The sequence below is a fragment of the Panthera tigris genome, chromosome A1 (genome assembly GCF_018350195.1).
Source record: "Panthera tigris isolate Pti1 chromosome A1, P.tigris_Pti1_mat1.1, whole genome shotgun sequence".
NCBI lineage: Eukaryota > Metazoa > Chordata > Mammalia > Carnivora > Felidae > Panthera > Panthera tigris.
The window spans coordinates 35,204,210-35,231,810 of NC_056660.1; the positions used below are offsets into that span (position 1 = coordinate 35,204,210).

General features: G+C 37.5%; 1 long non-coding RNA gene across 2 annotated transcripts in view; it reads left to right on the forward strand.

Moving 5' to 3' along the window:
• LOC122236521 overlaps nt 1-27,601 on the forward strand; it is a 218,323-nt gene that overhangs the window by 69,036 nt on the left and 121,686 nt on the right. The window contains exons 1-3 of one of the 2 annotated variants that reach the window (XR_006214567.1): nt 320-351; nt 1,325-1,400; nt 16,176-16,311. This is a non-coding gene — a long non-coding RNA (uncharacterized LOC122236521). Of the gene's footprint in view, nt 1-319; nt 352-1,324; nt 1,401-16,175; nt 16,312-27,601 lie in introns of those variants that run through there. The other variant, XR_006214566.1, reaches the window with a different exon arrangement.

Here is a 27,601-nt window from a genome sequence, read left to right on the forward strand (position 1 = left end):
GTTCAGTATTTGTCTCCCTACTCCTCGGTAAGCTCCATAAAGATAGAGATTCTGCTTTATTCACTAGTTATTTACTAAATTATCCTTTACACACAGTAAATGCTCAATAAATTAATATTTGATTAAATTGAATTCATAAGTGTCATGATAAGGACCTTCAGAGAGCTAATAGAGCATATGGAACAGAGGTTTGTGCCATTTCCTGGCACATAGAGACCGTGGGCTCTATGACCATTTCCTGCTCATTGTTATCACCTGGGGAACTTGAACACTCTCCATGCCTGTTCCTCTCCCAGCCCATTCAAGAGGAACCTCCCAGCTTTGATCTCTGAAAGTGGAGACTGGGCCTTGGTGGGTTCCCAATGTATACCAGGTGATTCTAATATGTAGCCAGGGATGAGACTCACTGAGTGATTCTGACTCAAACCTGACTCAGATTTGGGCAATCAGGGAAGACCTCATGGAGTACATGGTACTTAAGCGCATGCTGGTTAGTAGGTTTTGCACCGCTTTGGGGGTGAGGGCAGGGTGGAGGACAGTGGAGGTTTTTCCATGGAGGCTGTCGTATGAGCCAAGAAATTGAGGTAAAAGAGAGCTCTTTTACCTGGTGTTTGGGCTGAGGTGAGCAATGGGGAGCCTAACAACTGTGGCTCTGGGCAGAGTTCTTAGATAAAATGACCAGAAAACCTTCAGATTTGAGGGGAAAGCCTTTGCCATCCGGAAGCAGAGGTCTCTCAGAAAAGGCTCTGCCTGGTCTGAGTAACTTCCCTTAGCTGCTTGCCCAGATGAGGCTTTTGTTTGGTGTCCTTTAGCCTGAGTTTATTTCCATTGTTGTTGCTATTACACTGAACTCTTTCCAACTCTTCTTTGTTTATATAACTCTCTGGGCAGACGTGTCACATCTAGGATGTGACAGTCTTCCCAGGCAGCATTTTTGTTCATGGTCACAGCTGAGTTACACTTTAATAGTAGGCAAGCACGTGTATTTTTTTCAAGTATTAATACACGAAATAGTGATACCGAGAACAACTCTGCTTTAAAAAAAAATTCCTCTTCAAGATAGACTTTATGTAGCTCAATATTCTCCCTATACTAATCCATGTGATGAATCAATTTCAGGTTTTTTTTATCAGTAAAACCTTGCTGCTCTTGTCAAAGTGATTTACTTAACTTGCATTCAATAATGAGAAATATTTATCCATCATGTTTTATTTCTTGTCTCAGGAAGCTTAGAGCTAAAATTGCAGGATTCAATATTAGCCCAGGTTTGGGGTATAATTCTCTTCCTGCCTATCAAATTTTAATTTTTTACTTTTATTTTTAGCAATTCTGCTCTACATGCGTCTTCAGCGGTAATCTACCATAAATAGTTTTTTGAAGCAAGAAGATGACAATACCAGGTAAGGTACTCAGAACTCTTAGTAGCTATTGTGGCAAATAAATGGGTACAGGACTCCTTCACTGTGCACAAATTTTCAATCTACTAAATATTCAGAGAAGAATTTTGCTGCAAATAAGTATATTAGTGAATGTTAAGGCCTCAAATTATCTCAACAGGTCTAAAGCTAACAATGTATTTCTTTGCATTTTATCTGAAAGTCAAAGTTATAACCATTTGAATTAAATTTTTTCCAATTATACACAGAGAGAGATCTAGATGGATACATACATGCACATCTGCGAAGGTAGCAGGAGTTAACATTACCAATCACTGTCATTGTGAAGGTTGGCGAATGTGAAATGTTTGTTTTCAACCGTTCCAGTTGGAAGGTATAGGGCAGTGACAGTGAAATAGTAAATGCATAAATAATTGCTGCCTGCTGCCTCTGCAGCTTTACAGAGAAAATAGTATCAATTGAAATCAAGTGATTTTGAGCCCTGTCATTTTGCAGCAGAGAAAACCAAACACCCTCCTCCAAGGAAGTTTTGAATACAGGGTTCAACCAACCAATAAATGGAGATTTTCCAAGGAAAATTAGACCATTCTAGATCCCAGCATTAGGGCTGTCCTCCGATATACCTCCTTTGAATAAAAAGAGTAATTTTTTAAACCCTCTGAAAAATACTTCTTGTCACAATTCTGCCTTCTGAATTTAGTTAGCAGTTTTATCACCTTCATTTTATTAACCTCTGTTAATCATGAAAAACATATTACTGGCATCCCATTGATCTTCTGGTCAGAATTTGTAAAGGAAAGCCTTCTTATTTCTATTTACTAACATGAATGAAAAAGATTTAAAGCAAGACACTTAGCATAGAAAACTCATAAACTTCCACCTAAATAAGCAGTTACAGAAAAGCAGATGCGTCTAGATTGCATTGGTAAATGGTGCTGTGTTATAGACCAGTCAATACAGTTAATGCTAATTGTAATGTACTTTGGTAAAAATTGTACTTTATCTTAATTTCTTCTGATTTATGTCATTTTCCATAAAGTAATTCTGAAAACTTAAAGCTTATTGCATTCAGTTCCTGCTAAAGGGAGGCTGATAGGGATTTAAATAACATTTTACCCTGAGTATTCAGATATCCAGTTACATATTGCCCTTAGTTCAGCATGGGCTGATGTTTACTAGATCATATCCCACCTGCCCTAGACTTCCTGTAACAGCTCAAAGTACCAATGAGGGACAGGTCTTGACCTGAGGCATATTAATAGAAAATACCACAAGCATTTGTCTCCAGAGGCAATATCCTTTATGACTGCCTATAGAAATATTTAACATGTGCGTGGAGTGCCTTGATCATTTTGTTCTGTAAGCAGTGCATTTACAAAATGGAAGAATGAAAATTCAATTTTTTTTTATTTGATTACAAGTCTCTGGTGAACTGTTCTGTGGTTGCTCCTTATATACCCATTCCTACTCCTTGGGACAAATGCAGAAACTGCAGGAACCAGATCTGTCACATGCTATTCTAAAGAAGGCAGAAACTTTCAGAGCTTCCTGCTTTTATGGATGTAAAAAGAAAAACAAAATCCTGCCTCATCCCCTACTAGGCAGTATCATGGCAGATGATTGCATAACACCATCTTATGCTGAGCGCGGCTTCTTCCTTCTCCTCCTCCTCCCTCCCCTTCCACCTCCCCCTTCCCCATTTAGTTCACATTTACCTTTATAGAAATTTTTGGCTAGATAATTCACACACTTGGGGGGAAAATAAAACTTAGCAAAATGCCAAGTTCTATACTAAGACATTTACAGAGGAGAATCTGTAGTTATTCTTCCCAGCGTAGTATGGAAATGAATTCAGGAGTTTAATTTTCTTTTCCTGCTCATTGCCAGAATTATTTATTGCTGAAAATTGAGGAGTTGCATTATAGTCATTATTTCTTTTGGTTTAAAAATTCAGTTTGATAGTAATCTCAAAGAAAAAAAAATCCACAAAGTTTAAATGTGGTTTGGAAAGGCAGCAGAGGGATTTGAAGAGAACAGATCTGATGAAAAAGAGAAATGTTTTAGCATTTTTCAACCACCCAGAGTGGAATCAGTGAAAAACAGAAGTCTCAGAAGGAAGCTGCAACAAAGTAAAAAGGGTTTATAAAAGAATACATAGCCATTTTGAGAGTTGTGTTGGAAAGGATAAGGTGATATTTTTTTTTTTTTATCTGAGACTGTAATGAAAAGACCAGAATTACAGATTTGATGCCTCTATGAGAACCAAACTTTTCCATGACAACAAACTAGACTTCCATCCCCGGCTAAACATCTTGAAAAATGTGTGAATATGGAACTGATTATACAAAGTTGATTCCATGTCAATTTGTGGGAAAACAATGCATAATTAAGGGTCGGAGTGAGCATGTTAATTGAGACCTGTTCCCACAAACTAATCTGAATGATGATGAGAGGTGAAATTTACCTAGGCTCTATGCAACTCTACAGACCTGAAATAAACAGATTATGGCAGTCTTATTCATTGTTGCTATCTATGCGGATTGTTCTGTTCTGCCATCAAGTCTGCAGCCATGATTATTGTCAACAGCCAAAGTAAACATGAGCAAACAGGATGGTGTCCTGGGGGGAAACACAAGAGAATAGAGGTGAGGTTTTACCCTCTTCTCTGCACTTCCACTAATGAGCCATTTATTTGAGGCCCTATATAGGGAAGCCCTATAAGCTCCTTTTTAGTTTCCTCACCATTCATATAGGAATAATAATATTCACTTGTCTACTACCTCACTGGGTTCTTACGAATATCAAATGATTGGAGTTAAATAAAAGAATCTTAGAAACGATTAAAAGCACTTACAAATGTAAGACCTGGATAGTATTTATGATCAGTGGTGCCCTAGATCATTCTGGAATCTGCTCAAGGCTCTGCTTTCGTGGCAATTGACAGCATTGACATTAGTTTTATTTTTTTCCCAAATTTCATCTTAACACATTCCTATTTTGAATATAGTAGCTGAGATTGTTTTTGTAAAGGAGACTTGTCTTTTATACTTGTGTTGCTCTATGTAGAAAAGTTCTACTGTAGAGACTTTCCTGTTTAGTATTTGGAAGACTTGGGAAAGAAGTTCAAATTCAGAGGCAAGTTTCAAATCTCCACAGGTATTTCAGTGGTGATGGTAACAATAATATTTGCACTACCTGCATAGGTAAAGGTCTTGACTTCCCTTTATGGTCCTGTCATATGCATACTACAGATGGAAAAAGACAGAATGATACTTCCTGGGAAAAGCCATCTGGCCTCAGACAGGTTCCCATAGAGAGGGGAAACATTGGTATGGTCATCAAGGGTCTGGGTCATGCATATGGAGGTTGAAAATTCAGGGCCAGTATATTCAGAGATTACTGGGCTCAGGCACATAACTCGGAGCAACTCATAAATCTGACATTAAAATTCCAGAATGTCCGTTTATTCACTTATAATCAAAACTCTAACTCTTCATGGATAGATCTGAGCAGAACAATCCTCATCAGAAGGTTACTTGATGGATAGGTTACTGCCTAACCTGAATGGTGGTCAATTCACCAGAATCCTGTGGGACATCTGTGTTGCACAGGCTAGGTCCTGGGCTCATGGTTCAGAAAATCCGGTCTTTTGCACAGAGCTAGAGTTGCAAAGTCCATCTTTGACCCCTTTGACCTGCCCTCTGGCTGGCCAACTGACTTTCAGATTAAGACATTTTTTTTTCTTGTCTTATTAATACTTTCCATTCAGGTTTAGCTTGGGAGGTATTCTGCCTCTTTAAGATAATCCTGTATCTTTGCTCTGATATATTAAATGTTTGTTTCATAGAAATACTTGGAGGGTAATCTTTCCAAGTTCTCAGGCTGCACCTCGCTGTTGCCCCAGGTAATATATCACCAACAATCCTTCCTCACATTTCCCTGAGCTTGTTCTATGTTCGTAAACTTCTGGGCCTTTGAACATGATTTGGTCAGGAATGCTTGCCATACCTAATAATAAACTCCTATAAAACTTCCAGTACCACTTTAAAAGTCCATTCCTCTGTGCCCACAGGGGAGGCGTGGGCTAGTGTTCACTACAGTACCAAACTCCATTGTACTGTAGGGCTTAAGTCACTTTTCTGGCTTATCCCTTCCCCCAATGGAGAAAAATGGAGAACAATCATCCTCCTCATTTTGCAAGAATGACAATGTAGAAATCCCAATCTTCAAGGAACAATTCTAGTTCCATAGCCCCACAGTAGTTATGAGGCCTCCTCTTGGCTAAGGGGATTTTATTTCATCAAATAAAGTTGTATCATTAATCACTAGAATACTTGGAGATTCAAGGAACAGCTCCAGCCCTAGTGGGTTACATTTTTCATTGCAGCTAGCACTTATTGTGTGCTTACTACATGCTAGGCAGAGGATAAACATTTTGGATAGATTATTTCATGTAGTCTTCACAATGACCTTATAACGTAGGTTGTTTGGTTATTCTAATTTATACATAGAGAGAATGACAGAACAGACGAGTGGTAGGAGATAGAGCCAAGACATAAATCCAGTGAAATCTGAAACAGTGTGGTGACCAAACAAGTGTTCCATTACCAAAAACACTTGTTTTTCCCATGGAAGTTGTCCCTGTAGTATCCCTGATCCCTACTGCAAAGACCGATCTAGGCATTCCACAATGGCTAAGCATCTTGGCAAGATGTGGGCAAATAAAAAGTCAGGAGGTGTAGAAACTTAGACTTTGTTGATGTAGGAATAGTGCCAGGTACTCCTTGGATCAGCTACGGCTCCCAACAGACAACTTTCTCAGCTGCCACAGAGCCATAAACACAGCTCTGGGATCCACTGATCAGTGCTCTGAGCTATCCAGGAGAATGTCACACAACAAGGAAGTATTAAGATTTGAACTAAAAAAAGGTGTGTTTTGTTTTTGTTTTTTGTGCCCTACAAAGCCACAATTCAAAAAAAAAAAAAAAAGTAATACTTTTCAAAGACTCCATTTTGTCATAATTTCCCAAATATTAGACATCTATTGGTTGTATATATGCACATTCTCTACTCCAAAGCCTATGTTGTGATAAAGCTGTACCCCTGAGAGCCCTGAAGAGAGAACCTTCTGCCTCACCCAGTATTCACAGGGTTAGAGATAGCAAACTTTTCTTCCTTTTGGAAAACCAATAAAGGGCTTTCATCATTAATGGACCATAATCTTTGTTATATGACCATATTTTTAGCCACACTATTTGCTCATCCAGAGGAAGCTGCTGTATAGGTTACTGCCAGCAACCACTGGCACTCAGCCAGCTCTAATATCTTAGCACAACTATTGCTCATAGTGTCCTTCTGTCCTTTCAGAAACATACATTTGGCACCTGCCATTTGCAGGCCACTTTGCTATCAACCCTCAGTGTTTTACGTTTTATAAGTGTATCCAAGTACAGACAATCATTTGGTCAGTGTGAAGCTTTAAGGTTCATGCTTAGTGTGTCTCAAATGTCAGTCAAATGGATACAAGTATCCCCTCCTTCTCAAAGGTTTATCTCACACCACTTCACTTTAATGAAAGACCTACGCTTGTACTTGTTTTCGCAAACCGAAAGAATTCCATTGAGATTTTCACTAGTATGAAAGCAAGAAAAAGGCAAAAATAATGTTCAGCATTTGTTTTGCAATGAGCAGTTATGAAGGCAGCATGTACCCAGAGTGGCAAGGGGGAACCACCACGCTCCTTCCCTGGGAGCTACACTCAGTGTCTCAGCATCAAGCTGTCATAGCTTTGAGCTTTGTGAGCATCTGTGCTTTATCTTGATTCATTCTGTGCATCTGTGAGCAAGATGTGTCCTAAGGTATCAGAAGAGGCTAAGAGAGGTTATTTTTGGGGTCTGGGAATGCTCAAAATTTTTTCCATACAAATTAATGGTGACTGCTTCATTTCAGCTTACGAAAGTTTTAATAGGAAGGCTCTATTCCAGATAGCAAGGGAAACCCATACTCTGCTGGGTAATTGGGAGAGCAGTATGCCTTTTAGAATCAAAGGGCACTCAACCTTTGAAACTGGTTGTTGCCTCTCCCTTCCTCATCTGTCTTTCCCCCAAATCTATCTCCAAATTCATCTTCTCTCATCCCGTACATACAAACACATGCTTAATCAAAACAAATCTGTGGAGCAGCTACTCACATGGCTACTCCATCATTAAGATCTATCACTTTACAGCACCTTATGGTTATAATAGGATACCCCCCCCCGCCTTTGATTAATTCTTGTTCAACATCTCTCACACTTGCCTACCCACGAAACTCTTTCCTGGGGGAGAAAACAAAATTACACCTTCTTTTACAATGATCCAGCAGAGAAAATGAGATTGCCCAACATATTACAGCTTCTATTCAGCAGAGCCACATGCTCCCTCTTGAGATAGGATGGAAAATGAGCTGCCAGAAGAGGAAGAAGAAAAAAAAAACTCCTAAAGAGTGTCACAGTTACCACTTTTCATTGGTGCTCTTAGTGACAGTACTTCTGACCTAAGACGACTGAGACATACAGATGTACTCCTGAGTCTTCTCATTAGCCTAATGAGGATGGAGTCAGGCAAAGAGTTAATTCGACTAATTTAATCAGCATGCCCCTCCATGTGTCTACTGGGAGAACACCAAAGTGACGGAGACAAACAGAAACACAGAGGAGAGGAATTTACTGAGCTGTGTTTGCCATTAGGCAGAGCCACTGTTTGAAAACATAATAGAATCAAAGCTGGAAAGAACCTTAATGATTGTTTCACCCATTCACATGATTTTATAACGTCTAATGAGGTTGAGGAATTATGATAAAAATAAAATTTACTGTCAAATGAGGGATACATGGGAAAGCACTTTATAAACTGTAATCTGCTATGTGTGTACATATATAAAATAGTGTCAGATTGTTTTCCCCAAACAACATAGGAGAATTTAAATGATGGGTACATTGTTCTATATTTTCATAGAACAAAGAATATAAATTAATTTCTTCTCCACCTCCCTACAAAAACTGATCCTTTAGCTGTGTGACATACAAAATACTCATAAGGATATAGTGTGAAATCATAAAAAATTTGTCCCAAACTTCTCATTCTTTTGAAAACTTGAGAAAAATAAAGCATTGATACATGTTCTTTGATGCTGAATATAAATTTTAGTTTTACCAGATTTAGGGGTTTTCAGTTAATACTTGGTGTGGATGATTTATGTGTTTGATTAATGGTTTTCGATTTCTTTAAAGTTCCACCTTAAAATGAGCACCATAAAATGTCTCTTTAATGTTGGCAGTGCTTTTGACAGCGTGCCTTGATCTTACAATTAGAAATTAAGCCACAATTACCCATCAGATTCAGTAATTCTAAGAGAGTTGATTGAGGGTTTTTTCCTGGACAATAGAATGTCATTTGCATTGATTATTTCATTATATTAATTTTCTCATCACTTTCCCTTTTTCTTTTTTTTTTATTTCAACATTATTAAGGAAGTTTTTTCAACAGGCTTAAGCCTAAGGGGATGAAAGAGCAAATGAATGGGTTTCTTCAGTTTAAAAAAAAGAAAAAAGAAAAAAGAAAAAAAAAGGAAGAAAAGGCTTATGAGGATACTAAGCTTCCTAGCCTATAAATTGGTCCTGTTCTTTTTTCCTAAATAATAGTGTGTGGATTTAAAGAGGATGGGAAAAATTATATTTTGAGGGTGAGTCTTTTAAGAAATTGATCTTTTGTGGTGTCCTTTCTGTTTGGACAACATTGCTGCTATCCCAGCAGCCAGACCAGGCAACGTGTAATACTGTCATTAAGTTTTCTTACAAATAATTTTTTCTTTACTCCATCATCGATGGAGATATTATTATGTATAGTAGGTATAAAGCTTAAACTCTTGTAAGAGAGATAGACATTAAACAAATAAACAAATATGACTTTAAATAAAAGTTCCATAAAGGAAAAGAATTAAGTTCTATGAGAGAAAAAAGGAGATAACCTAATTTATATGGGAGGGTAGCCAGAGAAGTCCTCTCCGAGAGATGTAAAGAAGAGATGCATATTTAGGCTTATAGAGGATGTGAAGAGGGACTAGGCTAAAACAACAGCATATGCCAAGGATCCTGAATCAGGGAAGACCTTGGTAGGTTCAAGGACTGTTACCAAGGTCAGTGTAGCTGGAATAAAGGAAAAAGTGGTACAAAATAAGGCTGGAGAGGAAGCCAGTGTTCAACTTGGAGCAGTTCAAGAGTGAATGGGAGAGTTGATGTAGAACAGAGGTGGACTGAATGCAGGATTGAATTCCTCTGCTTCCTCCCAAAACCCACTATAGAATGACAGACAGAAAATGAAATTGTTATAAAAGGCGGCCCCCAAGAACAAAGAGATGCAGAGGAGTCCTTGGCATCAAAATTTTTGAGTCTGCAAAGCATGTGAACAAGTGATGATTGGTTTATCAAATCTGAGGAAGTCTGAAGTGGAGGAAAACTGAGAAGCAACCCAATTTACCAAGTTTCCTCTAGAATTGGGGTAGAGGGTAAATACAGAAGAAGCAGCTGAAAGTCCATGCAAGGAGCACTTAGACTCTGTGCCAGTCAGAAAGGGATTCAATACAGAGAATGAGCTGCTTATGAAACAGTTGGAAGAACTAGAAAAGTGCAGGTCAGAGAGAGACATGGCTGCTACTTAGATTTGCTGTCAGTTTTCAAAGAATCAAGCAGTGCGGGAAATTCAGGAAACTGCCAAAGATATCACAACTATCTGAAGCATCATAGCAAGTGATTCACAAGGAAATGTTCTTAGGCTGCTGTAAAATCTCATATTTGAAAAGTCCCTTTCAAATCACGATAGTGACTCCACAATGGTAAGCCTATGCACAAGCATAAGCTTTAAACAACTATTTAGTTCCCCACATTAAATATGAACCAAGGATCATCAACACTTGAGGAAGGCAACACACATGAAAATCAGAGCCCAAAATAAAAATTAGAAAACAAAACACATGGAAGACAGAGGCTATGAAGGAAAGAGAAAAAGAAAACTAACAATAATTATCCTTGGAGAGGAAGGAGAATATATTGAAGTGGGAACAGAAAGCTTTTTTTTTTTTTTAACTTTTTAAATTAAAACATGATAGCAGAACTAAAAACCTTAATAGTAACTTTAGAAAGTAGTTACTGGGGTGCCTGGGTGGCTCAGTCAAGTAAGCGTCCGACTTTGGCTCAGGATATGATCTCATAGTTCCTGAGTTCCAGCCCTGCATCAGGCTCTGAGCTATCAGATGGAAGGAATGGCAGGTGTTTGTGGAACAAGGCCCTGATAGCTCAGAGCCTGGAGCCAGCTTCAGATTCTGTGTCTTCCTCTCTCTCTCTCTCTCTCTCTCTCTCTCTCTCTCTCTCTCTCACCCTCCCCTGCTCATGCGCTCTCTCTCTCTCTCTCTCTCTCTCTCAAGAATAAACATTTAAAAAATTTTAAAAAAGAAGTTACTATCCCAGAAATTAGCGTAAAAAGCTCAGAGGTTTTAAACAAAAAGGGAGAGACAGGATACAGAATGGTTCAAATGATAGATGTTCCAAAAATGAAATAAGGAAAGTATAAAAGAAGAAATTTTAGTGGGAATAACTCAAGATGATAGATCAGAAATGAAGGACACTGCTCAACACAATGAATGAACATAAACCAAGATACTTAAAACACTGGGGACAAAAATCTTACAAAATTTTAAAGAGGGAACTAACCCAGCACTTATATCTGGGATTGGCAAACTTTCCTATAAAGAGTCAGAACATAAATGTTTTAGAATTTGAGGGCTGTACAGTAAGTGTCAAAACTATCCAACTCTGCTGTTATAGTGTGAAAGCAGACATAAACACTATGTAAATAAATGAGCATGGTTGTGTTGCAATAAAACTTTATTAACAAAAACAGGCTGTGTGCTAGATTTAGCCACAGACTATAATTTACTAACCTCTGACTTACATAAGAAATCAAGACTCAAAATGGCATTAGACTGCAGTAAACAGACTGAGGACTAGATGACAATTCCTCACTGTTGGTAAAATTCTGAAGGAAAATTATTTTTCACCTAGAATCCTATTCCCAGAGAAATTATCAAATGTGAGGTGTGAATAAATTCTCAAAAATGTTACCTTCCATGAAACTTGACTCAGGAAACAAACCAACAGGGGGCTTCATCAAAATGAGAAAGAAAATTAAGAAAGAGAAAGACATGGGATCCTGAAACCAGGAATTAGGTTCCATTTCTTAGAACTCAGATTATAATAAAGCAAAAGACCATGCCTGTAAGTCATTCAGCATGGAAGGCAACCACTCTACTTTGAAGCAGATCACAGGGTTTGTTTTTTTTTTTTTTAATGTTTACATTTTTAAAGAGAGAATGCGCAAGTGTGCATGTGCACGGAGGAGGGGCAGAGAGAGAGGGAGAGAGAATCCTGAGCAGGATCCACACTGTCAGCATGAAGCCCCAGGCAGGGCTTGATCCCACCAACCATGATAAGATCACAAGCTAAGCCGAAATCAAGAGTTGGACATTTAACTGACTGAACCACACAGGTGCCCCTCACAGGGTTTTGATAGAAACTGCTTTAAGATGAAATTGAGAGAATATCAATTGTCTATATGGATTCAGAGGGTATTTATACGATTAGGAGAAGTTCTAGGTGTACATTAATTATAGACACATGCAAAACTAAACAGAACAACTAATATTAACTCCAAAGGAAACAAAAAGTTGCACAGGAAAAAAATATTGATTACTATATAATTCAACACTGATAGAGGTCTCAGAGTCCTAATAAATATTGATCCGATCAAAATTATGATAGAACTGTATCGAACAGATGGAAGGAATGGCAGTGTGCAGTAGAGGCAGGTGTTTGTGGAACAAGGAGTTAAAACTTTGTCTTCCATTAGTGTAAAATCAAGGTAATAAAATCTAAATTATAAAAATAAGCAGTGTTACAAACATTTAGAATTTTGGAGATAAATACCAAACAAATCAGCTACAAGAGTTGAATATGGTTGTCTCTGAGTATTCTGGACCAGGGCAAGAGTCATTTAACAAGACTTGTAGAACAATTTGACTCTTGTAAACTCTGTGTATGTATAACACTTTTGATTTTTTTGTTATTTTGTTAAGAATAGTAAGTAGTTTTCCATCGATAAGAAAATCAGCCAATAGTATATTTAATCAGTGGATTTTGTATTAACTCTTAATCCAGGTGAAATGTTTATGTTTTAAGGTGGATAAAGGTCAAAAACCTGAAAGCAATACTACATTGTATTTCTACATAAATACGTGCTACAGAAGAATGACTTGCTCGGGAAAAACAATGCAGAATGTCATGGCCTCTTGGAGGGAGGACAATGAGAGCAGAGAATGGTCCCAGAAGTGCCTCCCCTCTAGAGTATTTTGTTTCTCCTAAGCAAATGAGGTGAAGTAATACATTTAGACAAAGCAGGAAGCAGTCAAAGAGGCAAGGAAGAGAAGGGTAACGTGAACAGCAACAATAACATTAAAATCGGAGATGGGTTCCTCTTTTTGACAACACTTTGTCACTCCATATAGTCCCTCCATTTTTCTTTCACTTCCTTTTCTGTTTTGTTTTGCTTTTGTTGTTTTGTGCGCTGTGTTTGTCTGGGTTTCCATCGGTGTTCCAACATGCAGTTGCAAAGACTGTACCTCTCTCCGGTGACAGTTCTGTACTGTCGTGCCTCTTGAGAGGGTCTAAATTTTCTTACCTCCCATCAGCTTTTAAAGTTGCTCGTGGTGGTGTTTTTAAGTAACAAGGCCTCAGTAGGAGTAATTCTGAGTAAAATACAGTATTACCAATTAAACTTGTTTTCTACCCCAGCCCACCATGTAGTCATGTCTTTGGAGAGTACCATCTTTAACTAAAACCAGGGTGCTATTTGAAACACAATTGTGTCATTAAGCATATTGAGAAAACAGGAAGTAGCTACTGCCTGGATTGGTTCAGTCATGCAAACTCATCAGAAGCCTGGCTCCTTCTACACTGCCATTCTCAAAGCATTGACTCAGTTTTCAGATTTACCCCTTGCAGTGTCATGGGGATCGCCACAGTCCCAATGTGTGCTCGAAGAAGGTTGTTTCATACCATGCATCTCTGTTGCATTACTGAGGAAATCTTTCTTAGCAACCAAAGTGGACAGTCTTTCATGCTGCATTCACCAGCGTTGGGCCACATGCAAAGGAGGGTGGAAAAAATGAGGATAGGATTTTCAACCTCTACAATGAGAGGGAGGTTCTGCCAGCAAGCAAGTGGGGGTATGACATCTCCGTTGGCTAGGTGACCCACAGTGCCTACAACTGTCCTTGGATGCCTTAGAACATCCACCACCATACCCTGTGGAGGGCATAGAGGTGCCCAGCAGACAGAGCCATACCTATCAGATGTAGCAGCAATGCCTACCAGAAGCGGCACTACCGAGAAGGAAAGGCAGTACCAAATGGAAGCCTCAGTGGTGCCAGTAGGCACAGTGTGTCCGACAGACATTAGCCAAGTTCAGCCCTGGGAGAGACTGTAGCTTCATTGTTCAATATAATCACCAATATCCACCTGTGGTGCTTCAAACTGAAATAAAATTTGAAATTCAGTTCTTCACACTGCCTACCATTTCAAGTGTGAAACACCCGCTAGTAACTACAGCTAGTTGCTACCATATGATGCATCACAGGTAAAGAATATTTCCATCTTTACAGAAAGCTTATTGGACAGTACTGGAGCAGAGCAAGGGAAGAACTTCTCACGGGACAAATCGACATATGTAGAAATAAGATTACATTACACCTCATCTCCAAGGACCCCCAGGAAGTCATGGTACAAACTTTTGGTCAAGATAGGAATGAAATTTACTAGCTAATGATTTATAACCTGCTGTTTAAAGCCCAAAATTCCCACGGAGGCACCCAGTGTCAGCTAGTCTGCATTTAGTGAAAACGTGTAGGTTGATGGTCCCCCCCTGGTTTACCTGGTCACTCAGCCTGGTTCTGACCGTGAGATCAGTGTAGCATAAAAACTTCCAAGCAAACTTGTGCCTCATCTTCCCTAAAACAGATACCTTGTTCTCCTATTGGTAGCCATGATTCCCAGATGGAGCATGTTCTGCACGATTGAGAGAAGACTTTGGAAGCTGTGCCCAGGTGTTCCAGACCTCTGTAATGTTGCTTTGTGCTTTCTTGCTCCTGGTGCCGTGTATCCTTTGCTTGTAATAAATCTTTCATGAGTATATCTTGTTAGAATCCTGAGAGTCCTTTCAATTATCTGACCCCGAGTAATTGCTGTACCCCATGGTGGCCCATCAGATTTGGTCATTAACACATACAAAATACCCTCCTGACGCTCCTAGAAGTAACTAGATTGAACTTTACAAGGCTCTGGAGGTCCCACACCAGCAGATGTGAGCAAGAAACATCCATATATATATATAAATAAGACTTTGCCGTTGTTCTTCACCCTTACATGCCAAAAGGAAGTTACAGATGGAATGATATAGTTTGATATGAATATAAGTCAGAGATTATTTGTTTTCAAATCCTTGTAAAGATAATTTTATTGCCTAAACCTCCATTTTTCTCTTCTATATAATGGGAAATATTGCAGAATTCAAATCATAGGATTGCTTGAGGGTTGATTTATACAATACATGTGATAAGTACAATGATGATAGTGTAGGAAGAACTCTGTAAGTATGAGCTCTTGTTACATACTGCCCAGATGAATATATGTGTTAAATATGAACATTTATAACAAACTGGATAATGCATTACCTTAAAGATATCATTATCTTTCTCAGATTTTATTTTATTTCATTTAGTGGCGTTATCTCAATTACCTTCCAACTTTACATCTATTTTGTTTTCCTTTAAATGATATTTTATATGAATGCACCCTGTATTTGAGTAGAGTGCTATATCTTCTAGCTCTAAATGGAGTAATATTTTCATATGCTCTATATATTCTATGCGTGGCTCTTGCTCAGTGGGAAAATTATGGATGTAGTTGTTAGGCCACTAACTCAAATTCTTCCCCTGGTGGTTAATCATGGTTTCTAATCCCAGTGGTATAAACGGTTTTCTGGCAGCCTTCTGGCATAATCCTCTCACTTTATAGTGAGATTTCACAGCTAGTAAATGATAGAACTGGGACTCCAATCCAATCAGACCCATATAAATGTTGAAGTTGTAAGAATATATAGATGATACGGTATATTTCTGGAGAGGATATCATTTGTGATAGAAATATGAGATTATAAAGAGACAAACATAATTTTAAGAAATTGTTCAAACTAATTCATATGACCGTGCTGCAGGAGAGGCAATATAAGATATTTTTCCTACTGTTAAAGAACTTAGACCCCTAGTTGTACTTGTCCTGTTTGAGTTTCTTTAAATCACATGAAATAGAAACCCATTCAAGATAACTCACATAAAATGGTGATTTATTGTAAGACTCTATCAAAGAAGAAAAAGTAATATGGATGCATCTCAGGTAAACTAGAATTGGAAAGTGGAATGGTATTAAGAATTGAGACAGGCACATAATCTCTTCCTCTCTCGTGGTGACAAATTCTCTAATCTCTACCTTTCTGAATTCTTTGCTTTGAATTCCTTTCTGTCTTGCCTGGTTTTCTCTCCTGGCGTACCTGAACATAGCCAACACAGCCTGACTCTTAACTCTAGGGTTCATCACTTTGTGATGACCAGCATTGGGTCTCTCTTTTCTTTCAGGCAGCATCCTCCGTACCATTATAGTCCATCCGCATTGTTTTCTGTCAGCGCAGAAGTTCATCTGTCATTAATCGGTTTGGATGGAGGTTTGTGGACATCTGGAATCTACAGCTGACCCTTACAAGGCTGTGGGAAAGTAAGTACCTCCAAACATATCCTTTACACATATACACGTGTAATGTTCAAGAACCATACAAGGGTGGTCATTTAGGGCTATTCTCGAGGTGTCACATGAAATATATGCCAAATATGTAGTAAAAACAGAAGTTCTTCAATCCTTCCACAGTAGCAGATATCCATCTGCACTGAAGCTCCAGGAAGTCCAAACAAAGGATGTAGATGTGAAATGATATCTTGAAGAATGGGTAGAGTATGATTATTTGGAAAGAAGATAAAAAGGTATTGCAGTCAGGCAAAAGGGCATGAAGGTAGGAAACGTTAAGGTACAAAGAGTAAAGTATTTGAATTGGAGTAGAATGTTCATAAACGGTTAAAACAAAAGATGAGGTTGTAAAAGGTAAATTGTGTGCTAATTGGGGAGGATACTGTGGTGCATATTATAGAGAATGGTTTTAATTCTAGAAGCAAATTTGGATAAGACTTGAATTGTAAAATATTTTCTATTTTGAATACATGGGGAGAAGTTTTGATATTGGGACTGTTTGAAGATGAGACTTGGGTGGTTCAGTATTGGAAAAAAAGAGAAAAGGTAATATAGCATATTCTATCTCTAAGACTCCATCCTTAGGAAATTATAAAAGATAAAGACCAATATTTATGTACCAAGATATTTATGGCAGCACTATAAATAACACAAAATTCTGGAAATGATTTAAATACCCAAAAACATGGAGATTCACTAATAAATTATGTATACCCAGATGTTGTATCATTAAAAAGAATGTTTCCAAAGAATATTTGATGATATGGGGGGAAGGGAGGTGAAGCTACTCATCATTTATTAAATGCAAAATTCAAGGACAAAGCTAATGTTTATGTATATGATATTGCCAAAAACTTAAATCTTTCAAAGTTTTGATAATTCGATCTCTACTTCTTAAACAGAGGATATTAACATTACTGTTTACATTCTTTTATTATTGTTTACATTCTTGACAAAGATTTATTACAGCAAGCAAATCTTGGTATCTACTATAAATGTTAAGGTAAGTGCTAAGTTTTTATAACAAAAAGATACCCAAAATTATGCCTTCAATAAGACAGAGGTTTCTTTCTCTCTCACGTCTGGCTGGTATAGGTTTGTTGAGTAGCCCCACTTTGCAAAGTATTGCAGGGAGCCAGATTTCTTTTGTCTTCTTCTCCGCCTTCCCCTGGGTTATTTTCCTTTCCTCCTGAAACCTGAGTTGGTGCCGTGTCCCTGTTCTAGCCTAAAGGGAGGAGGAAAAAATCACAAGTGCAAGCAACTTTATTTTTAAGGTTGTGTAGCAAAATTTGCTCACATGACTTCTGTTCATATCTCATTAGCCAAAATGTGATCACATAGTCATACCTAACTATAAGGGAGGCTAGGAGATATGGTGAGAGGAATGTGCTCTATGACTTAAAAGGAGAAGCGAGGGGATAATTAAGGACCATAACATCTTCCACATCTGCTAGAATACAATGGCTATTCAAGAAACCTTTATTAACTGTTCCTCAAAAATCTAAGGTGTTTTTTTTTTGTCTTTATGTCAGTAGTGGAAACTGTGATAGTCAGTAAATCAGCCACCTGCTTTAGTTTCCTATTAATTGAGCAATTAGATAATCAAATATAGCGAGGATAAATCTCAGATCAAAAACTTAGATGGGAAAAGGTAACCACATTCCTTTATTTTCTTTAAATCTGTTTAAATCACTAGATTTAGCCTCATTCCATCTGGTTGGAAAGAAATTCACTCTTAGATATTACTGGACTCTTCTCCTGGGGTTGTGTCAAGGATTTCCACCAAGCCCCCCATGGCCATCAGCTGTCAATGAGCGTTAGGTGTATGTTTCTCCAAGCACTGGACTCTGCACAGAAGACAGGAGTATTTTTGAGACCATAGATGCATAACTTATGTCTTATATGTGGGTAAGACACAAGTGTCTTTCAGGATGCCTGGGTGGCTCAGTTAGTTAAGCATCTGACTTCAGCTCAGGTCATGATCTCACAGATCATGAGTTTGAGCCCCATGTCGGACTCTGTGCTAATGGCTCAGAGCCTGGAGCCTGCTTTGGATTCTGTGTCTCCCTCTGTCTCCGTCCCTCCCCTGCTTACACTCTGTCTCTCTTACTCTCTCTCTCAAAAATAAATAAACATTAAAAAAATTAAAACAAACAAACAAAAAGACATAGGTTTCTTTCTGCCATCAATTCCCACCCCAACCCTAGCACTGTCAGGGAACAGGTTCCAAAACCCTGTTAGGCAGGCCCTCAGGATCTGTTTTTTTTTCTCTCTCTCTCTTTTTTTTTTTTTTTTTGAAACTATAATTAGCATAACAATGTTACATTAGTTTCAGCTGCACAACATCATGATTCAACAATTTTGTACATAGCTAGGTGCTCACCATTATAAGTGTAGTCACCATCTGTCACCAAACAACATTATTACAATGTTATTGACTATATTCCCCATGCTGTATTTTTCATCTCTGTGAGTTATTTTATAACCAAAAGTTTGTACCTCTTAATCCCCTTTATTTCACTCATTCCCTCAACCACCTTCCTTCTGGGCAACCACCAGTTTGTTGTCTGTGTTTAAGAATCTGTTTTTTGTTTTTTGGTTTTTGGTTTGTTGGTTTTTAGATTCCCCATATAAGTGAAACCATATGGTACTGGTCTTTGCTTGCCTGACTTATTTCCCTTAGAATATACCTTCTATGTCCATCCATGTTGTTGCAACTGGCAATATCTCATTCTTTTTGAAGACTGAGTAATAGTCCATTGTATGTATACATACACGTATGTATGTTACATCTTTCTTATTCGTCTGTTGATGGACACTCAGGTTGCTTCCATATATTGGCTCTTGTAAATAGTATTACAATAAACATTAAAAAATACATATGTATCTTTTTCAGTTAGTATTTTCATTTAATTGGGTAAATACCCAGTAGTTAAATTACTGGATCATATGGTAGTTCTATTTTTAATTTTTTGAGGAGTCTCCAGACTGTTTTTCACAGTGGCTGCACCAATTTGCATTGACACCAACAGTGCACAAGGTTTTCTTTTTCTCCACGTCCTTGCCACCATTTGTTGCTTCTTGTCTTTTAGATTCTAGCCATTCTGACAGATGTAGGGTGATCTCACCGTGGTTTTGATTTGCATTTCTCTGATGATTACTGATGTTGAGCATCTTTTTCATGCATCTGTTGGCCATGTGTATGTCTTCTTTGGAAAAATATCTGTTCAGGTCCTCAGCCAATTTTTAAATGTGATTGTTTGTTTTGATGTTGAGTTGTAGGAATTCTTTATATATTTTAGATATTAGCCCCTTACTGGATATAGCATTTGCAAACATCTTCCGTCATGCAGTAGGTTGCATTTTTGTTTTGTTGATGCTTCCTTAACTGTGCAAAAGGCTTTTTATTTTGGTGTAGTCCCAATAGTTTATTTTTGCTTTAGTTTTGCTTGCCAGGGGAGACATATCTAGAAAAATGTTGCTATGGCTGATGTCAAAGTGATTACTGCCTACTTTTTCTTCTGGGAATTTTATACTTTCATGTCTCACATTTAGTATTTAACCCACTGTGAGTTAGCTTTTCTGTACAGTGTAAGAAAGTGGTTCAGTTTTGTTCTTTTGCATGGAGCTGTCCAGTTTTCGCAGAGCCATTTATTGAATGGCTTTTCCTCATTTTACATTCCTCATTTACATCTTTACATTTTACATTTACATTCTTGCCTCCTTTGTCATAAATTAATTGACCATATAAGCATGGGTTTATTTCTGGGCTCTCTATTCTGTTCTACTGATCTCTATGTCTATTTTTGTGCCAGTACCATATTGTTTTGATTGCTACAGCTTTGTAGTATACCTTGAAATCTGGGATTGTGATACCTCCAGCTTTGTTCTTTCTCAAGATTGCTTTGGCTATTTAGGGTCTTTTGTGGTTTCATATAAATTTTTGGATTATTTCTTCTAGTTCTGTGAAAAATGCTATTAGTATTTTGATGGGGGTTACATTGAATCTGTAGATAGCCTTGGGTAGTTTGGACATTTTAACAATATTCTTCTAAGCCATTAGCATGGACTATCTTTCTATTCGTTTGTGTCATCTTCAATTTCTTTCATCAATGCTTTGTAGTTTTCAAAATACAGGTCTTTCACCTCCTTGGTTAAGTTTGTTTCTAGGTATTTTATTCTTTTTGGTACAATTGTAAATGGAATTGTTTTCTTGATTTCTTTTTTTGCTACTTCATTATTATGTATACACATGCAACATATTTATGTATATTAATTTTGTATCCTGCAACTGAATTCATTTATCAGTTCTAGTAGTTTTTGGTGGTCTTTAGGATTTTTTATATATAGTATCATGTCATCTGCGAATAATGACAATTTTCTTTCTACCTTAACAATTTGGAGGGTTATTACTTTATTTCTTTTTCTTGTCTGATTGCTGTGGCCAAGACTTCCAGTACTACGTTAAATAAAAGTGGTGAGAGTAGGCATCCTTGTCTTATTCCCGAATTTAGAGGAAAAGTTCTTAGTTTTTCACCAGTGAGTATGATAGTAGCTATAATTTTCATGTATGACCTTTACTATATTGAGGCTTGTTTCTTCTAAACCTATTTTCTTGAGAGTTTTTGTCATGAGTGTGTGTTTTATTTTGTCAAATGTTTTTTTCTGCATCTATTGAGATGATCATATGGTTTTCTCCTTTATCTTGTTAAGGTGATGCGTCATGGTCATTGATTTGTGAATATTGAACTACCATTGCATCCCTGGAATAAATCCTACTTGATAGTGGTGAATGACTTTTTCTAATGTATTGTTGAATTTGGCTTGCTAATATTTTGTTGAGGATTTTCGCATCTATGTTCTTCAGAGATCTTGGCCTCTAGTTTTTCTTTCTTTGTATTGTGTTTGGTTTTGGTATTAGGGTAATGTAGGCATCCTAAAATGTATTTGGAAGTTTTCCTTCCTCTTCTATTTTTTGAAATAGTTTGAGAAGACTTACTGACTCTTCTTTAAATGTTTGGTAGTATTCACCTTTGAAGCCATCTGAACCTAGACTTTAGTTTGTTGGGAGATTCTTTTTTTTTTTTAATTACTGAATCAATTTCATTGTTAGTAATTGGTATCTTCAAATTTTCTGTTTCTTCCTAATTCATTCTTGGAAGATTATATGCTTCTAGCAATTTACCCATTTTTTTCTGGGTTGTCCAATTTGTTGGCATATAATTTTTCATAATATTCTCTTGTAATCCTCTTTATTTCTGTGGTATTGGTTGTTATTTCTCTTCCTTAATTTCTGAATTTATTTTTTTGAGTCCTCTCTTCTTGATAAGTCTGGCTGAAGTTTTATCAATTTTGTATATTTTTTCAAAGTATCAACTCCTGGTTGAATTGATCTATCCTATTGCTTTTTAGTCTCTGTTTCATTTATTTCTGTTCTAATCTTTATTAATTCCTTTCTTCTAGCTTTGGGATCTGTTTTCTATCTCTTTTAAGTGTAAGGTTTCTTTGTTTGATATTTTTCTTGGTTCTCAAGGTAGGCCTGCATTACTATTAACTTGCCTCTTAGAACTGCTTTTGCTGCATCCCAAAGATTTTGGATTGTTGCATTTTCATTTTTATTTGTCTGCAGGTATTTTTTAATTTCCTCTTTGATTTCTTGGTTGACCCATTCAATGTTTAGTATCATGTTGTTTAGCCTCCATGTATTTGTGTTCTTTCCAGAATTTTTCTTGTAACTGATTTCTAATTTTATATGGTTTTAATTTTTTTTAATGTTTATTGAATTTTTGAAGGAGAGAGAGACAGAGTGTGAGTGGGGGAGGGACAGAGAGAGACACACACACAGATTCCGAAGCAGGCCCCAGGCTCTGAGCTGTCAGCACAGAGCCTGAGATAGAACTCGAACTCACAGACCATGAAATCATGAGCTGAGCTGAAGTCTAACACTTAACCAACTGAGCCACCCAGGCACCCCTATACTGTTGCGGTCCTAAAAGATGCTTGATATGATTTAACTTTTTTAAATTTATTGACACTTGTTTTGTGGCCTAACATGTGATTCTACTCTAGAGGGTGTTCCAAGTGATTTGAAAATAATGTGTATTCTACTCTTTTTGGATACAGTGTTCTGTATATATCTGTTATGTCCATCTGGTTTAATATGTCATTCAAAGCCACCGTTTCTTTCTTGATAATCTGTCTAGAATACCAATACACTGATGTAGGTAAAGTGTTAAATTCCCCTACTATTTCTATATTCCTGTCATTTTCTCCCTTTATATCTGTTAATAATTGCTTTATGTATTTAGGTATTCCTATGTTTAATACATAGATATTTATAATTGTTATATCCCCTTGTTGGATTGTTCCCTTTATCATTAAGTAGTACCTTTCTTTGTCTCTTGCTACAGTTTTTGTTTTAAAGTCTATTCTTTCTGACATAGGTATTGCTACCCTAGAATTTTTTTTTTTTTTTGGTTTTTCACTTTTATTTGTATGATGTATGTTTTTACATACTTCTACTTGCAATCTGCCTGTATCTTTAAGTCTGAAGTGAGAGGCTTATAAGCAGGCTTATCTAGATGGGTCATGTTTTTTTGTTTTTTTGTTTTTTTAAATCCATTCAGTGTCCCTATGTCCTTTGAAGTATTTAGTCCATTTATATTTACAGTAATTACTGATAGGTATGTATGTGTTGCCATTCTGCCACTTTTCCAGTTTTTATAGTTCTTCTCTGTCGCTTTCTTCTTCATTTTCTTTTCTTGTGGTTTCATGATTTTCTTTAGTGTTATGCTTGGATTCCTTTCTCTTTATTTTTGCATATCTGTTACAGATTTTTTATTTGTGGTTACCATAGGTTTATATATAACATCTTATGTGTTTTTCAGTCTATATTAAGTTGATGGTTGCTTAAGTTTGAATTCATTCTAAAAGCACTAATTTTTTACTCCCTCTTCCATATTTTACCTAGATGATGTCATATTCTGCATCTTTTTTATTTTGTGTATTCCTTATCTTTGTCAATATAATTGACTTAATACTTTTGTGTTTTAACCTCCATAATGGTTTTATTAGTGATTCATCTACTACCTTTAGATGCTTGCAATTACCTGTGAAATTTTTCCCTCTTATAATTTTCTTCTAGTAATGGCATTTTCTTCTACTCAACTTCCTTAAACATTTCTTCTTGTAAGGCTGGCAACAAACTCCTTTAACTTTGTTTGTCTGGAAAATTCTTCATCTCTCATTCTATTTAAAATGATAACTTTGCTGGGTAGAGTATTCTTGGTTGAAGTCTTTTTGATTTCAGTACTTTGAATATATTCTGCCACTACCTTCTGGTTTGCAGAGTTTTGGATGAAAAATCCATTAATAACCTTATAGGGTTTCCTCTGTATGTAACTTTTTTTTTTCCTGCTGCTTTAAAAATTCTCTTTTTATCACTACTTTTTTGCCACTTTATTATGTGGTGTGGTGTGGACTCTTTGGGTCAAATTTGGGAGGATTATTGTGCCTTCTGTATCTGGATATCTGTTTCCTCCCTCAGATTGAGGAACTTAGCAGCTATTATTTCTTCATATAAGTTTTGTGCCCCCTTCTCTCTTCTTCTGGGATCCTTTTAATATGAATGTTACTGTGCTTGATGATGTCTGAGTTCCATTAACCTATTCTCATTTTTTTATTCTTTTTTTCTTTTTTCTGCTCTTCTTGTGTGCTTTCCATTTCTCTATCTTCCAAGTCACTGATGTATTCTTCTGCATCCTCTAATATGCTATTGATTCTCTCTAGTGTACTTTTTTCTTTCAGTTATTGAGTTCTTCGTCTCTGATTGGTTCTTTTTTATATTTTCTAACTCTTTGTTAAAGTTCTCACTAAGATCCTCCACTCTTTTTTCAAATCCAGTAAGTATCTTTATGACAATTACTTTCAATTCTTTATGAAGCGTATCGTTTATTTTCATTTCACTTAGCTGTTTTGCTATTATTTTGTCCTGTTCTTTCATTTGGGACATATTCCTCTGTCTCATTTTATCTAACTCTCTGTGTTTGTTTCCATGTATTAGGAAGGTCAGCTATTTCTCCTAGTTTTGCAAATAGTGGCCTTATATAAAAGAGGCCCTATGGTGCTTCATAGCACAATGTCTCCTGGTCATCAGAACCAGGCATTCCAGGAGTGTGTCTTCTGTGGGCTGTGTATGTTCTATTGTGGATGAGTTGCATTTGCCTTCAGTTAGGTGCAATCACCTGCTTTGCCTGTTATCAGTGCACTGGACACTGTTGAGAGACCTGTCCGAGGCCACTGTGGGCTTGTAGATGAGCAGGGCCAGCTGTCAATCTTGATGTCTGTGCTGCATCTCTGTGTTAGGGCTGCAGGTGCACTGAATGGCAGGATTTTCTCCCTGCATGGCCAGCTGAAAGGCTTGCTACAGGAATTGCAGGCACACTGGTGTGTGTGGTTATCTCCCCCACTCCCTAGGGAAGGAGTCACTTTGGAGTGACATCTGTCCCTGCTAAGGTTGCTTGCATGATGTGGTAGGACAGGAGCTGCTTTGCAGGGAGATGGGCATGTTGGGTGGGGTAAGTCCATAGGGGTGTGTGAGGGTGGGGCACCTAACAAGATAGGTGGAGAATGTTTACACTGGTCACCACAAATGTCTGGCTATCTAGTACTTGCCAGTACTTTTGTTCCTGGAGAATTCTCCTAAAGATCCCTGCCCTTCTCCTTATTTATTAACTGGCTCTTTAAGGATGGGGACTCAGTTTCCAATTGCCCTCTGGCTCTCCTGGAACTAAGCCCACTGATTTTTAGAACTTGTGAAATTAAGCTTACTGGTTTTCAAAAACCAAATATTCTGGGGACTCATCTTCCCAGCATGAGTCCCCAGAGCCTGGGGTGAGGTCTGATCCTCTTGCTTCTCCATACATGTGGTGTTCCTCCTGTTTGTGGTTAGTCTTGCCAGGAGTTTGGTTCCCAACTGAATGTCTGGCCATCCTACTTTTTTCAATGTGGCCTTTTGTTTATGTTAACTGTGGAAGGTCTTGTCTTCACATCTTTGGGTCATTTTCAGAGGTAGTTATACCAGATGCAGCTATTATCTCTGGGTATCCATAGGATGAAGTGAGCTCAGGGTCCTCCTACTCCACCATCTTCCTCACTACCCTCCCAATTTATAGATCTCTTTGGACCTTCTCAGTTTTATGTAAAACTTTCTTTTCTCCCTTAGTAATGATTAAGGAAATATTGTGAGAGCCTGAAGTCCAGACTAACATTACACGTGACAGAAAATGCTTTAGCTCTTAAGCAGGACTGCTTTCCACCCTGCAAAGTTTCTATTGGCTTAAAATGAGAAAGGAGGGCAAAATATAGCAAACAAACCACAAATAATCACCTATTAAAATGATTCAGTCCCCAATTTCTGGAATTGCATGTAAAATCTGAACCAATGTACTTCAGTATATGAACTATTTTTTTCTTATTTAATACTTCTAACTTTTTATTTCCCAATAATTATAGATTTACAGAAAGTTGCAAAAATAGTATAGTGACTCCCATATACCCTTTACCCACTTCCCTCCAGTGGTAACATCTCAGACTATAGTACAACTTCAAAACCAATGTACTGACAACAGCAACTGCTAACTAGACTTTTTTTAATTTTTAAAAATGTTTTTATTTACTTTTGAGAGACAGAGAGTGAGTAGGGGAGGGGCAGAGAGAGAGAGAGAGAGAGAGAGACAGAATCCAATGCAGGCCCCAGGCTCTGGGCTCTGAGCTGTCAACACAGAGCCTGATGCAGGGCTTGAACTCACAAGCCATGAGATCATGACCTGAGCCAAAGTGAGACACTTAACCAACTGAGCCACCCAGGTGCCCCTAGACTATAGACTTTGTTCAATTTCACCAGCTTTAACATGCGTTCATTTGTGGCTGTGTACAGGTCTATGTATGAACTAACTAACGTAGATGCATAGAGATTTTTCCATTGTGTTTGGTTCCTAGTTATTGGTCAGATTTTAGAGAATTGAAAAGGTAACCTGCATGTAAGTGATGTATCAGTGTCTGAGTTTTGGGTGGATAAAAATGGGAGAGCAGCAAGAGGAAAATGTGAGAGAGAAAAAGATTATTTACTTAACTAATGTAACTACAAAGTTTGCCTGTGGTTTAAAATACAGAATCTGGAGGCTGTCATAAAGCTTGGGAAGCATTTATTTATTACCAAAATGTAGGTCACCAGGTGGATGTGGAATAGCATCGAGAGACCTGAGCAGAACAGATAAGAGATACAGTGGAAAAAAATATAAATTTCACCCAAATCACAACCAGGGCAGGTAAATGGGCTCCTTTCTTTAGGCAGTTTTCTACCCACACCCACCCCTTGAGAGAATAAAACTCTCTCTCTCAGTCAGTTTTTCAAGAATCAAATCTCTTATTTCTCAGTTCTTTGCCTATCTGACTTCCCAAACATCAACATTTCAAATTTTTAGAAATATTTGACATTTTTCCTGTCGATTTAACACAAACCAGTGATTTTTTTTATTTAAGAAAACTCACTTTAACACAGTGAAAACATGACAAGAAGCAGCGTGCAGCCAAGTCTCTGCTGAAGGCGCAGACTGCCTCTCAGCAGACACTTGTAGGGCCTCGAAAGCCAAACAAACAAGGAGGATCTCAATATTTTATGTCAGGGAAAACTTTCTCTACATCTTCACTTTTTCTCGAAGATGAAGAAGTGTGGTAGCAAGTTTCCAAGATGCTATGGTTGACGTCTTTATTAATGATCTTGCAGAGACGGCACATGGTACTTAAATGAAGTTTGCAGGTGATGCTAAATCAAGAGCTGTTGCTAATACCAGTAAAGACAACACAGTAATAAATAAACTTGTGATGGTTAAAAATATAAAGAAGAAAAAGGGGGAAAGATACAGGATATGCACATTTTGTGATGTTATATGAAAGCTACACTGCCCCCACAAAGGAGACCTGTATTAGGGTAAATATGAAGCCATTGCCTTATGATAAGAAGAAATTCCATGTCCCTTCCTCTCAACTGCAATGGAACTGAACTTGGAACCGCTTGTTTAATTTGGAGGCCTGTATTCAACCTGAAAAAGACAGGAAAGAGGACGAAACTGAACCGAGAATCACCAAGTGTGATGCAAATAAAAAGGTTAATGGGAATAAATATTTACAATTTCAAGACTAAAAAAGTCTGCAATGATTTGAAAGGTACTAACACTACAAAAAAGCAATTATTTAGCCTGGG